We start from the raw sequence: 14833 nt of genomic DNA on the forward strand, positions 1-14833 counted from the left end.
AGAGATGACAGCTTCGGGCCATGGCATTACCTACCTGCAGAATACAGGGCCCACCGTCTGCAAGGCTGTCTGGAGGTTGTGGCTCAGGTTGTGTCAGACAGAGCCTGAGTGCCCATTTCAGCCTAAGATAGTAGTGTGCCATCGAGGGCCATGCAGGTGGATCCTCATGTGGGGTTTCTGTGCAGAATCACCAGGCAGGACTTCTTTCTGTGTGGTAGGCAGAATACTGCGTTGTGGCTCCAGAATTCCCTATCAAGTGTGTTTTTGGACCAGGAGGTTGAGGATGGAATTGTAAATACAAGCTATGGTTAAATTCAGTGCCAAGTGGTAGGCGGCTCCAGTTTGCAGTGGCTGACTTGAGATATTCAGCACCTGACTAAGGGCGGATGCCAGATGTTTGCACACACTGGAGTTTGTGTCTGTGATGACCGACAAATGGTGGGATGGCGTCCCGAGGCCATGGAGGATTTCCCAAGCTGGGGCTTGTGAGATGCTCCAAACCACAAGGTTTCCTTCTACTGGACAGGGGACGTCTGGTTTGTTTGCTCCAGGGTCTTCCATATGGAAAGTTTGGGTAGCAGTGCAATCCTGCATGGATGCCGGGAAAGCACAAATCCATTGACCTTTGCAGCTGAGAAACATGGCAGGTTCGATCTGGTGCCTCTGGGGCGAAGTTCCAAGAGGCCTGAGTTAAAATGGAGTTTCATGCTGTTTGGATCACAGTGCTGGTTTGTATCCAGGGAGATGTTAGAATGTTGGGGTGGTCAGAGGCCCATGCAGGATTCTCCTACATTGAGTCTTGGACACAGCTACCTAAAGCAATGTATCCTTCGGGAACAGGAGGGGTTCTGTTGTGTGGCTCAGAGACCACATGTTGGAATATAAGTTGGTGTTGGGTAACGGGACCCTGGGTATAGGTACCTGAAAACCTAAGCTCGGGTATAGATGAAGTCCTAGAGGCATGTCAGGGTCCATCTTCGACTCAGGGCCTTTGACTTGGATGTCTACCTGGATGCAGGTCCTCATTGTGTGTCAGAATGTGCATTTGGGTCCAGAGTTTTCCTTTGAATTGAGGTGGGCTCAGTGGCTTTGTACCTTGCTCCTAAGATTCATATTTTTGGCAAATGTGAAGGACAGAGTTTTCTTCAGGAGTGTAGGCACACTCATCTGGTGTGGCACCAGAGGCCCCATCCCGGAGAATGTGGGACATGGCTTTGGGGAAAGAAATCTGCAAACGCAAACTATGGTTAGGGTGAGGGCCAGTGTGATGACAGGCCTAATCTGGAGGGCGTGTGTGCACCTTATAGTGTACTGAAATTAAGGTGTCATGGAGGCCGTAGCGCTGGCATTTCTGTCTGGACTGTGTGTCTAGGACAGTTGCAAAATGTAGGGGATTCTGCATGGGTCCATGGGAAATTCTTCGTCTCTGGGGATTCTGCCCAGCTCCCTAGAGTTTGGTGTGTCTGGGGGAAGGGAAGACTGCTCTTTTCCGTCTCAGGAGACCTCCAAAAGAGGGATTCCAGAGACCGTTTCTGGGTCTGGGCATCTGGAAAACATGAACGAGTGTGAGCGTTTGGCCCTAGGGAATGGCAGGGCTGCCCTGTGTGCTCCTGGTCTAGCTATTGAGGTGGTTTGTTTGACAGCAGGCTCACACTAAGGGTCACAATGCCTGTTTGTGCCCAGCGTGGCTCCCATGAGTTGCTGTGGTCTCATGGCCCATGTAGCTGCTTCCCACGCTGAGGGTTGGACACCAATATAAACAGCCCAGCATTCCTGCCTTCGGGTAGGGGGAGTACTCCTGTGCTTCAGGTTCTCCCAGAGGCAGGGATTTGAGCTATGGTCTGGGAAGAGATGCCTGAATATTCAGGTTGAGCACATGAGAAGGCTTCGGGCCACGACAGGTACCACCTGCAGGATATGGAGCAAACTGTCTGTGTGACTGACAAGAGGTCGTGGCTCAGGCTGTGTCAGACTGAGCCTGAGTGCCCATGGCAGCCTATGATATTAGGGTGCCATCGAGGGCCATGTAGGTAGATCCACATGTGGAGTATTCGGGCAGACTCACCAGGCACTTCTTCTGTCTATGGGGTAGGCAGAATGCTGCGTCTTGGCTCCAGAATTCCCTGTCAAGAAAGCTTGGTGACCAGGAGGGTGAGGATAAAATTGTAAACACAAACTATGGTTAAATTCAGTGCCAAGTGGAAGGCAGTTCCAATATGCAGCGGCTGATTCGAGATACCAGCACCTGAGTAAGGGCTGATGTAAGATGCTTACTTACGTTGGACTTTGTGTCTATGATGACCACCAAATGGAGGGGTGGCGTCACGAGGCCATGGAAAATTTCCCATGCTGGGGCTTGTGAGATGCTCCAAACAGAAAAGATTCCTTGTACTGGACAGGGCGAGTCCGGTTTGTTTGCTCCACCATACCCCATTTGGAAAGTTTGGGTAGCAGAGCTCTCCAAAATGGATGCCTGGAAAGCACACCTCCATTGACCACTGCAGCTGAGGAACATGGCAGGTTTGTTCTGCTGACTCTGGGGAAAAGTTCCAAGTGGCTTGAGTTGATATGGAGTTTCATGCTGTTGGATCATAATGATGGTTTGTATCCAGGGATATGTTAGAATGTTGGGGTGTTCAGAGGCCATGCAGGATTCTCCTAAACTGAGTCTTGGACATAGATACCAAGAACAAGCTATTCTACTGGAGACAGGAGGGATTCTGTTGTGTCTCATGGACCAAATGTTGGAATTTAAGTTGTTATTGGAGAAAAGGCCTCTGGGGACAGGCACCTGAAAATCTAATCTATGGTATCGATGAAGTCTTAGGGGTATTTTGAGATCAATATTCTGACTTAGAGTCTTTGACATGGATGTCTTCCAGGAGGCAGGTGCTCATGGTGTGCCAGAATGCACATTTAGGTCCAGAGTTTTCCTCGAAATTTATGTGTGCTCAGTTACTTTGTACATTGCTCCTAATCTTCAGGGTTTGGGCAACAATGAAGGGCAGAGTTTCCTTCGGAAGGGTAGGCACAGTTGTCAAGTGTGGCTTCAGAGGACCCATTCTGGAGGGCATGTGGGCCAGAGCTTTGGAGACAGAAATCTGGAAATGTGAACTAGGGTTAGGGTGATGGCCGAGGTGATCACAGGCCTGATATGCAGACCCTGAGGGCAGTTCATAGTGTACTGAAATTAAGGTGTCTTGGAGGCGGTAGCGCTGGCTTTTCTGTCGGGATTGTGTGTTAGGATGGTCGCAAATGGTAGGGGTATCCTCATGAGGCCATGGGAGATTCTTCATCTCTGGGGATTCTGCCCAGCACACAAGAGTTTGGTGTCTCTGGGGGAAGGGAAGACTGCTGTTTTCCGTCTCAGGGAACACCCAAATGTGGGATTCCAGAGACAGTTTCTGTGTCTGGGCACAATGAAACACAAACTAGGGTAAGAATTTGGTACTAGGGACCTAGTACCTAGGCTGGCTTGGCGGGCTCCTGGTCTAGCTACAAAGGGCATTTGTTTCAAAGCAGGCTCACTCTGAGGGTCACAATGCCTGTTTGTGCCCAGCACGGCTACCAAGAGTGGCCATCATCTCATGGGCCTTGAAGCTATTTCCCACTTTGAGGGTTGGACACCGATCTCAACAGCCAGGTTTCCTGCCATATGGAATGAGGAGTACTCTTGTGCATCAGGTTCCCCCATAGTCAGGGATCTGAGCTACGGTCTGGGGAGAGATTCCTGAATATCCAGGTTGAGCAGATGTGATGGCTTCGGGCCAAGGCAGGTCCACCAGCAGGTTTTGGGGACCACTGTCCACATGCCAGACTAGAGGTCATGGCTCAGGCTGTGTCAGACAGAGCCTGAGTGCTCTTGATGGCCTATGATATTAGGTTGCTGTCAAGGGCCATGCAGGTGGTTCCTCAATTGGGGTTTCTGGGCAGTCTCACCACTTCTTCTTTCTGTGGGGAATGAAGAATGCTGCGTTGTGGCTCCAGAATTCCATATCAAGTGGGCTTGTGAACCCTGAGGCTGAGGATGGAATTGTTAACACAAGCTATAGTTAAATTCAGTGCCAAGCAGAAGGCAGTTCCAGTGTGTAGTGGCTGACTCGAGATATCTAGCAACTGAGTAAGGCAGATGTCAGATGTTTGCTCATACTGGAGTTTGTGTTTATGATGACCACCAAATGGCGGGTTGGCATCCCGAAGTCATGGAGGATTTCCCACACTGCGGCTTGTGAGATGCTCCAAACAGCAAGGATTCCTTCTACTGGACAGGTGGAGTCTGGTTTGATCCGCGGTACCCCATGTGGAAAGTTTGGGTAGCAGAGCTCTTTGGCATGGATGCCTGGAACCACACCTCCATTGACCGTTGCAGCTGAGGAACATGGCAGGTTCATTCTGGTAACTCTGGGGAGAAGTACCAAGCCCTTGAGTTGACATGCAATGTCTTGCACATGGGTCACAATGCTGGTTTGTTACCAGGGAGATCTTAGAATGTGCTGTTGACAAAGGGCCTTGCAAGATTCTCCTACCCTGAGCGTTTGACACAGGTCCAAGAACACGGTTTCCTTCCGCAGACAGGAGTTGTTCTGTTGTATGGCACAGGGACAGCATGCTGTATCATAAGTTTTTATTTTAGAATAGGCCTCTGAGGACAGATGCCTAAAAACTAATGGAGGGTACCAGTGAGGTCCTAGGGGCGTTTCTGGTTCAATATTCTGACTCGGGACCATTGACTTTGAGGTGTCTGCTGGACGTAGGGAATGAGGGTGTTTCAGAGCGTCCATCTGTGTGCCAAGTGTCCTCCAATATATGGGGTGGGCTCAGGGACATTGCAGGTTTCTCCTAATCTAGAGGTTTTGGGCTACTGTGATGGGCAAAGTTTCCTTGGGAATGGCAGGCACATTCCTGTGGTGTGGCTCCAAAGACGAGATTCTGGAGGGCATGTGAGCCATGGTTTGGGAGAGACATCTACAAAGGAAAACTTGGGTTAGTGTTAGTGTCGAGGCGATCACAGGCCCAATGCGTAGACCTGGAGAGCAGCTCATCAGGAACTGTAAAGAAAGTGACACGAATGCGGTAGCACAGGCTATTATATCTGGATTGTGTGTCCCGGATGGCCTCAGAATGCAGATGTTTTCTCATGGATACATGGGAGATTTTTCCTCTCTAAGGATTCTACTGGCTCCCAAGTGTCTGGTGTCCTTCTTGGGGAAGGGAAGAGGGTTGTTTTCCATATTAGGGGTGCCTCAAAACAGGGATTCCAGAGACAGGTTCTTGGTCTGGACGCCAGGAAAAAAAGCACGATGGTGAACATTTGGCCCTAGGGACCTGCAGGCCCGCTCTGCGGGCTATTGTTCAAGCTACTGAGGGGGCTTGTTTGAAAGCAGGCTCATGCTGAGGATCATAATGCCAGTTTGTGACCAGGGCGGCTCCCATGAGTGACCGTGTTCTCATGGGCCATGCAGCTGGTTCCCACTCTGAGGGTTGGACACCCATCTCAACAGCTATTTTATTTCCTTCTGCCATAGACCCTGGCATTTCTGAATGAGCTCTAATATGTCCAATGTAGAAGGGTGCGTGCCTAGCCAACACTGCCTCATGTAAACTTGTCAGCAAAGAAGAGATAGGTGATTGATTGGTGGAGATAATGGCTGTTTCTATCAGCCGAGTGGCAGCAACTGCATATTTACAGTCTGAGATTATATTGATGGGTTGATCACCAAATCTTTGTAAGAATATGATGACCATTAGCAATTCAGTTCGTTGGGCTGAGTTTGCAGGCACCACCACAGATGTAACTTGTCCATTAATGACGTAAGCACCTGTTCCTTGCTTACTGCCGTCAGTGAATATTGTGGTGGCACCAGCTAAGGGTTCTAGCCTGCATGTCTTTGGTCAAATGAGTTGGGTATCCTTACAGAAATCAATTATTGGGTGTGATGGGTAATGGTTATCAAATCTGACAGGATAGGAGGTTGTTACAATGGCCCAATCATCGACAGTGTTTGTAAGGATGTCTAGCTGGTTCTTGTCATAAGGGACTACACATATGTCAGGCAGCCTTCCGAGAATTCGTATGCTTGCCTTAAGGACTTTGTTAGCTACAGTAGCCACCGCATTGGTGTAAGGGGTAATGACCCAGGTAAGGTTATGTGGTAAATAAATCCACTGTAGGGGTCCTCCTTGCCATAACACTCCTGTAGGCGATCCCGGGGATGGGATGACTATGGCATATACAGGTTTTTCTAGATCACATCTGTCTGCTGTCGTTAGGGCTAACCTATTTTCAACTAACTGTATAGCTTTGATGGCATTCGGGGTGAGTGCTCTTGGAGAATCCAATTTAGGGTTCCCAGGCAGGATTTCAAATAATGGCTTCAACTCTGATGTAGTTATTTTTAAGTATGGTCGTATCCAGTTAATATCTCCTAGAAGTTTTTGAAAATCATTTAATGTTTTTAGCTGGTCTTTACGGATATGCATTCTCTGTGGTGTTACTATAGAATTGGAGACTTGTAAGCCTAGGTATTCCTTTAAATTTCCCATTTGAATTTTTTCTGGGGAGATTGTTAACCCCCATATAGCCAATTGTTGCTGTAAATAGGTCAGCGCAGCTGGGAGAGTCTGCGCATCATTACCACAAATTAGAATATCATCCATATAGTGATAACAGTAAACATTTGGGAACGCATTTCAGAATGGCTTTAGAGCCCTGCTGACATATATCTGACACATGGTCGGACTATTGGCCATACCTTGAGGGAGCACTGTCCACTCATATCTGTGATCAGGCTCAGTATGATTGATGGCCGGCAAGGTAAAAGCAAATCTTTTTGTGTCATCTTGATGTAGGGGTATGGAAAAGAAACAATCCTTAATATCAATTACTATAGAAGGCCAACCTTTAGACAAGGCAGTGATAACTGGGAGACCTAGTTGGATGGGTCCCATTATTTGCATCTGGCTATTTATTCGTCTTAAATCATGTAATAATCTCCATTTTCCTGATTTTTTCTTTATAACAAATATGGGGGTATTCCAGGGAGATACTGATTCACGTAAGTGCCCAGCTTTAAGCTGTTCCTCAACCAAATGTTTTGCAGCTGTTAATTTTTCTTTTGTCAATGGCCACTGAGGCACCCATCGTGGTGTGTCATCCTTCCATTCAATCTTTATTGCCTCAGTGGCCACTGGGAAAAACCCTGGCCTCCCATGGGTGTTGGTTCAGGAGTCCCCTGCCCTTTTGGGCCCAGGCCGTGACCAGGTTTATAGCCCATGGCTTTTCATCATATTTGTCACATATAGTTGTCACTATAAATTCTTTCTGTGGTTAATACAACATCCATTTGTCCAAGTACATCTCGTCCCCAGAGGGTTATTGGGAGAGAACATACATAGGGCTGAAAACTCCCTTATGGCCTTCATCATCCTCCCAATCTAGTGATGAGGCACTGATATCTGGGCTGGTAGCTACTCCTAACCCTCTCAGAGTTTGGTTGGCCTTAACGAGTGTCCATTGTTTTGGCCAATCTGCTAGATTTATTATACTCTTATCTGCTCCTGTATCCAATAGTCCCCAGAATTGTTTTCCTCTTATTTTTAGAAATGTCATAGGCCTATCTTTCATGTCTATTGTTAAACAGGCTAGAGAAGTCCCTGTTGATCCGAACCCTCCACTCCTTTGCCTGCCTGTAGATTCATAATTGTCATGTTTACTAGGCAGTATCAAAAGTTGAGCAATTCTATCCCCTGGATTGATAACTGAGATGCCCTTTGGGGATGACACTAGGATTTTTACCTCCCCTGTAAAATCTGGATCGATCACCCCAGGGTGGACAATAAGGCCTCGCAGGGTGGAAGAGCTTCTGCCTAGAAGTAGTCCTACTGTGCCCTCCGGTGGGCCCCCGTAAAAGTCGGAGGGCAGTGCCTGCACTCCCATTTCTGGGGTTAAGACCAATCTGGTGGCGGCACAGATGTCAAGTCCTGCTGAGCCTGAGGAGGCTCTTCTGGGCCTGTTGGTTGGTGGGTACAGTTGTCTCGGCAATTGTGGCAGCATCATAACCGCCCCATACATTTGATTCGGGCCCCGGGGGGACGGGCCCTGCTTCCCGTTTTTTGAATTTCCACAATTATTTGTGGGAAGGATGTTTCCTTCAATATCAGCCACAGAGCAACATTCCCTAGCCCAGTGATTTCCTTTTCTGCACCTCGGGCAAAGTTGCAATTTAGGGCCTCCTTGCAGTTTAGCCAAGGGTGTTCCTTCTGGGCTTACAAACTTAACTGGCTGTGGCTGGTTTCTGTCCCCCCGCTTGGGTCCCTCGTTTTGGGAAATCCCTTTTCAGATGGCCTTCCTGGCCACACAGGAAGCACCCTTTGGGACAAGTCCCCCCAGCACCTTGTAAGGCCTGCGTGAAGGCGGCGGCCATAACTTGACCTTGGACCATTGGTCCCGAGATGTCTCTGCAGACTTTAATATATGCTGACAAATCCTTCGCCCTCCAAGGCCTAATGGCTTCTCTGCACCATTTATTAGCATTCTCAAAGGCTAGCTGCTTGACCAACGGCATAGCTGCGTCCGCGTCCCCGAACATTCTGCCTGCTGTTTGCATTAATCTGTCCACAAAGTCTGCATAAGGTTCATTTGGTCCTTGTATCACCTTGGACAGAAGCCCCTGTAAGTCTCCTGCCCCCCGCAGTCTTCCAAGCCCTTAAAGCTGAAGTTGCTACCTGCTGATACACTCCAGGTGGATAATTGCTCTGTGCATGGGATCCGAGGTATTGTCCTGTGCCTGTTAACATGTCTATGTTCCATTGAGGATTACCTGCGGCTGCATTTCTCCGTGCTGTGTCCTGACAGTTATCCTGATTTTGGATCTTCCACTCCAAATACTGACCTCCGGTCAAAACCGCTTTAGCTAGGTTGCCCCAGTCCTCAGGAGTGAGGAAGAGGCTCCCTATAGTTTCTACCAGGGACACAGTAAAGGCAGCCTGGGGCCCATAAGACATGACTGCCTCCTTTAATTTCTTTACTAGTTTAAAGTCCAGAGGTTGGTGATATCTCTGTTGATTCTGATCCTCCATAACGGGGAAAAAACCCCTTTCCGGACCAAGAACCTCCCTCCAGTTTTGAGCAGTGCAAGTTGGATAATGGCAAGTTCTGGAACAGCTAGATCTATAAGGTGGAGGCCACTCATAAGGTGGAGCGGATGGGCCGGGATGCGGAAGAGTAGGGTCCACCATCGCTGTAGCTTCCACTTTTAATTTTAACTGCGCCACAGCGTCCTCTTGCAATTTTAACTCCGCCATTGCCTTTCTTAGTGCTTCCTCTTTTTTCTCAAGCTGTTTTTTAAGCTCCTCTAAGGCCTGTAGACCTTGTGATTTCTCCCTTCTATTTTTCTCTTTCTTCTATGTCATTTAGCTCACTGTCCAAGAGCCCTTCTGAGCTTTCACTTTCGAAATCGGAGTCTCGTGAGGACCCTTTCCGGGACTCCTCCTTCACTTGCTCAAAAACTTCCTCTCCTTGTTGCACTGCTTGCGTTAAGGGCTCTCTTGTAGATTGTAAGCAGACCCTCACCAAAGACCACACGGCAAGAGTTCCAGGTGCGATATTTGGACTGTGCCTGAGATCTTCCCCTAAATGCTCCCATTGCGGAATATTCAGCAGCCCCTCCTCTAGGAACCAGGGAGCGACCTCCTCCACCTCTCTTAAAAATGAGCGGGCCGTTTTCGCTTTCAAGGGTGTGCCATTTGCCTTAAGAATGTCCCTTAATGGCCCCTCCATTCTATACCTAGCCATCTCGTTTCCCATTCCGGAAACCTTTACTTTTCTCGTCCCTAAGGAACTTCCCTGTCACAAGACAGAAATGGGTGCACTCTTACCTTATCGTTGCCTAGCTCCCGTGTGTCCACCCGCCACGTAAGTGCTCCCCGGTTTCGGCACCCCTTGTCGCTCTCGCCATCAAGAATGACCCGGGGGCACACAGGGTGGCAAGCTTCTTTATTGCGCTCTCTTCATAGCCTCTCCTCCTGTGCCATGATCTGGGGGAAGCCCTGTCCCTGGGACACCCCGCTCGAAGCAGCCCCGTCCGGGGGCCCCGGGGGTCTCCGCCGCGCGCACCGCGCCGCAGCGCCAGGAACCCGTGCTGGTCCACCGCTCCCGCGACCCCGCGCTCCTCCCCTACACGGAAGTTCACACATATATATACAGTTTGTAACAGCCAATGAGCAGCCCTTACATGCAGCACACGCATGATCATTCCCTTCCACCACCTAAGGGTCCCACAGTGTTCATGCACCTCTTACATAAGCTGTCAGCCAATCACATCTAGTTCCTCAAAAGCTCATGCGCCATCTTGTTCTTGTTCTGCCAGCGTGGCTCCCGACAAACCAGATTGCCCCTGTACAGTAGAAAGAAACCTTCTGTTTGGAGCATATCACAAGCCCCAGAGTGGGAAATCCTCCATGGTCTCTTGATGCCACCCCTCCATTTGTCGTTCATCATAGACAATAACTCCAGCATGAGCAATCATCTGACATCTGCCCTTACTCAGGTGCTGGATTTTCGATTCAATCACTGCACACTGGAACTGCCTTTCACTTGACTGAATTTAACCGTAGCTTAGGTTTACAATTCCATCCTCAACCTCCTGGTCAGCAAACCCTCTTGAGAGGGGATTCTGGAGCCACAACACAACATTCTGCCTTCCCCATAGAAAGAACAAGGGCCTAGTTCTGTGTCTGACAGAGCCTGAGCCAAGACCTAGTGTCAGCCACCCAGAGATGGGGGCCCATATTCAGCATGTGAGACTGGCTATGGCCCAAGTCCATCATCTCTTCCCATCCTTGGTATTCAGGCATCTGTCCCAGACCTTTGCTGGAATCCCTGCCAATGGGAGAACCTGAAGCACAATAGAGAACTCCTCCTTCCCCATGGCAAAAATCTTGGCTGTTGGGATATGTGTCCAACCTCAAAGTGGGAGCCATCTGCATGTCCAAGGAGACCACACCCACTCATGAGGGCTGCCCTGGGCACAGGTAGGCATTGTGACCCTCAGCCTGAGCATTCCTTCAAACAAAGGCTCTCAGTTGCACCACCAGGATCCCGTATTGGAGGCCTGGTACGCCCTTAGGCCCAAATCTTAACCCTTGGTGGGATTTTCCAGGGGCCCAGAAATAAAGCCCGTTTCTGGAACCCTATTTTGGGGCACACATAAGATGGAAAACAGCACTCTTCCCTTCCTCGGGAAAGCCACCTAACTATTGGTAGCCACCAGCATCCTTGAGAGGAAAAATCTGCCATGGACCCATGAGACCAAACCTGCATTCAGAGGCCATCCTGGACACACAATCCAGATAAAAAAGCCTGTGCTACCACCTTCGAGTCACCCTATTTACAGTTCCTGACAAGCTGCCCTCCATGTCAATGCTTTGGTCCTGCTATCACCTCACCACTAACCATAACCCCAGTTTGTGTTTGCAGACTTCTCTCCCAAAACCATGGCTCACATGCCCACCAGGATGTGGTCTCTGGAGCCACATTACAAGAAAGTGCCTGCCATCCCCAAGAAAACTGTGCCTGCCACAGTTCCCAAACCCTTCAGATTAGGAGAATCCTGCAAGGCCCCTGAGCCCAGTCCACTATTAGATGCTGCTCTGGATGCAAAAGTGCAGTGTGAAACACCCTGATCACCTCTATCCAGGCAGACAGCCAAGTCAGTGGTTCTGAGTCAGATGTTCGAAACTGACATGCCCCTAGGACTTCACCGGAACCCTAGATTGGTTTTCAGACATCTGTTCTCAGAGTCCTGTTCTGGAATATCAAGTTATGATACAACATGTGGTCCCTGATGCCCACAACAGAACATCTCCTGTCCCCAGAAGGAAACGGTGCTCTTGGACCTGTGTCCAACTTTCAGGGTAGATGAATCCTGCACTGCCTATTAGCCCCAGCACATTCTATGATCTCCCTGCTAACAAACCAGCATTGTGACCCATCTTCATGAAACTCCATGTCAACTCAAGGCCTTGGTACTTTGCCCCAGAGCCACCAAATGAACCTGCCATGTTCCTCAGCTACAATGGTCAATGGATATGTGCTTTCCAGGTATCCATGAGTGAGTGCTCTGATACCCAAACATTCCACATGGGAACCCTGGAGCAAACAGACCACACTATCCCTGTCTGGTAGAAGGAAATGTTGCTGTTTGGAGCATCTCACAAGACCGAGCGTGGGAAATCCTCCATGGCCTCTTGATGACACCCCTTGATTTGTCGGTTCCCATAGACAAACTCCAGTGTGAGTAAACATCGGATATCAGCCCTTACTCAGGTGCTGGATATTCGAATCAGCTACTGAACACTGGAACTGCCTTTCGCTTGGCACTGATTTTAACCGTAGCTTGGGTTTACAATTTCATCTACACCCTATTGGTCATTTGCCCTCTTGATAGGGAAATTTGGAGCCACAATGCAGCATTCTGCCTGCCCCATAGAAAGAAGTAGGGCCTGGTAGTTTGCCCAGAAAGTCCCCATGAAGATCAACCTACTCATCCATCGAGGGAACCCTGATTTATAGATTTCCCTGGCCACTAGTGCTGACAGAGCCTGATCCCCAAACTCGTGTAAGCCACACAGAGGGCAGGGCCCACATCGAGCATGTGAGACCAGCCATGGCCAAGGGCCGTCATCTCTACCTATCCTTGGTATTCAGGCATCTGTCCCAGAACTTTGCTGGAATCCCTACCAATGGGGAAACCTGAAGCACAATAGAGAACACCTCCTTCCCCATGGCATGAATCCTGGCTGATGGGATGGTTGTCCAACCCTCAGAATGGGATTCCGCTGCATGAGCAATGAGACCACGCACACTCCTGAGGGCCGCCCTTGGCACAAGCAGGCATTTTGTCCCTCAGGTAGAGCATCATTTCAAACAAACGCTCTCAGTTGCACCTCCAGGATTCCGCATTGCATGCCTGGTATATGGCTAGGCCCAAATATTAACCCTTGGTGGGATTTTCCATGCGCCTAGACCAGAGCCTATCTCTGGAATACCTGTTTCGGTGCACGCCTAACATGGAAAACAACACTGTTCCCTTCCCCAAGAAATCCACCAAACTATTGGGACCTTCCAGGATGCTGGACAGGAAAAATCTCCCATGGACGCAGGACAAAAAACCTGCATTCCGAGGCCATCCTGGAAATTCAATCCAGATACAATAGACTGTGCTACTGCCTTCGAGTCACCTGATTTGCAGTTCCTGATGTGCTGTCCTCCAGGTCTATGCATTGGTCCTGCAATTACCTACCACTAACCCTATCCCGAGTTTGTGTCTGCAGATTTCTCTCCCACAACCATGGCTCACATGACCTCCAGAATGGGGACTCTGGAGTCACACCACAGGACTGTGCCTGCCATCGCCAAGGAAACTGTGCCCATCACAGTTGCACAAAACCTTCCAGATTAGGAGAAACCTGCAAGGCTTCTGAGCCCACCCCAATACTGGAGGCTGCTCTGGATGCAAATGTGCAGTCTGAAACACCCTGATAACCTCTATCTAGGCAGACACCCAAGTCAATGTTCCTCAGTCAGATGATTGAACCAGACATGGCCCTAGGACCTGATTGGGAGACTAGATTAGATTTTCAGGCATCTGTCCTCAGAGGCCTCTTCTGGAATACCAACTTATGATACAACATATGGTCCCTGGGCCCCACAATAGGACATGTCCTGTCCACAGAAGGAAGCCGTGATCTTGGAACTGTGTCCAACCCTCAGGGTATATGAATTCTGCACAGCCCCTTAGCCAACAGAACATTCTAAAATTTTCCTGGTAACAAACCAGCATTGTGACCCATCTTCATGAGACTCCAAGTCAACTCATGGCCTTGGTAGTTCACCCCAGAACCTGCCATGTTCCTCAGCTGCAATAGTCAATGGAGCTGTGCTTCCTAGGCATCCATGAGGTAGTTTTCTGCAACCCAAACATTCCACATGGGACACCCTAGAGCAAACAAACCAGACTGTCCCTTTCAGGTAGAAGGAAACCTTGCTGTTTGGAGCATCTCACAAGCCCCAGCATAGGAAGTCCTCTATATTCTCTTGACGCCACCCCTCCATTTGTCGGTCATCATAGACACAAACTCCAGCATGAGCACACATCTGATGTCTGCCCTTACTCCAGTGCTGGATATTTGAATCAGTTGCTGCACCCTGGAAATGCCTTTCACTTGACAATTTATTCATGTGTGCTTGGGTTTTTAATTCCATCCTCACCCTACTGATCCACAAGCTCTCTTCATAGGGAATTCTGGAGCCAAAATGCAACATCCTGTCTTCTCCACAGAAAGAAGAAGGGCCTGGTGATTCTGCCCAGAAACTCCCCATAAAGATCAATCTACTTGGCCCTCGAGGGAACCCCAATTTATACTTTGCCCAGGCCAATAGCACTGTGTCGTGTCTGACAGAGCCTGAGCCCTGACCTCGTGTCAGCCACCCAGAGTGTGGGGCCCAAATCCAGCATGTGAGACCGGCCATGGTCCAGGGCCTCATCTCTACCCATCATTGCTTTTCAGGCAACTATCCCAGACCTTTTCTGGAATCCCTACCAATGGGGGAACCTGAAGCACAATAAAGAACTCCTACTTCCCCATGGCTGGAAGCCTGGCTGTTGCAATGGGTGCACAACTCTCAGAATGGCAACTAGCTGCATGGCCAACGAGACAATGCACACTCCTGAGGGCCGCCCTGGGCACAAGCAGGTATTGTGTCCCTCAACTTTAGCATGATTTCAAACAAACGCTCTCAGTTGCACCTCCAGGATCCCGCATTGCAGGCCTG

This window comes from Neovison vison, chromosome 2 (genome assembly GCF_020171115.1).
Source record: "Neovison vison isolate M4711 chromosome 2, ASM_NN_V1, whole genome shotgun sequence".
NCBI classification, from domain to species: Eukaryota; Metazoa; Chordata; class Mammalia; order Carnivora; family Mustelidae; genus Neogale; species Neogale vison.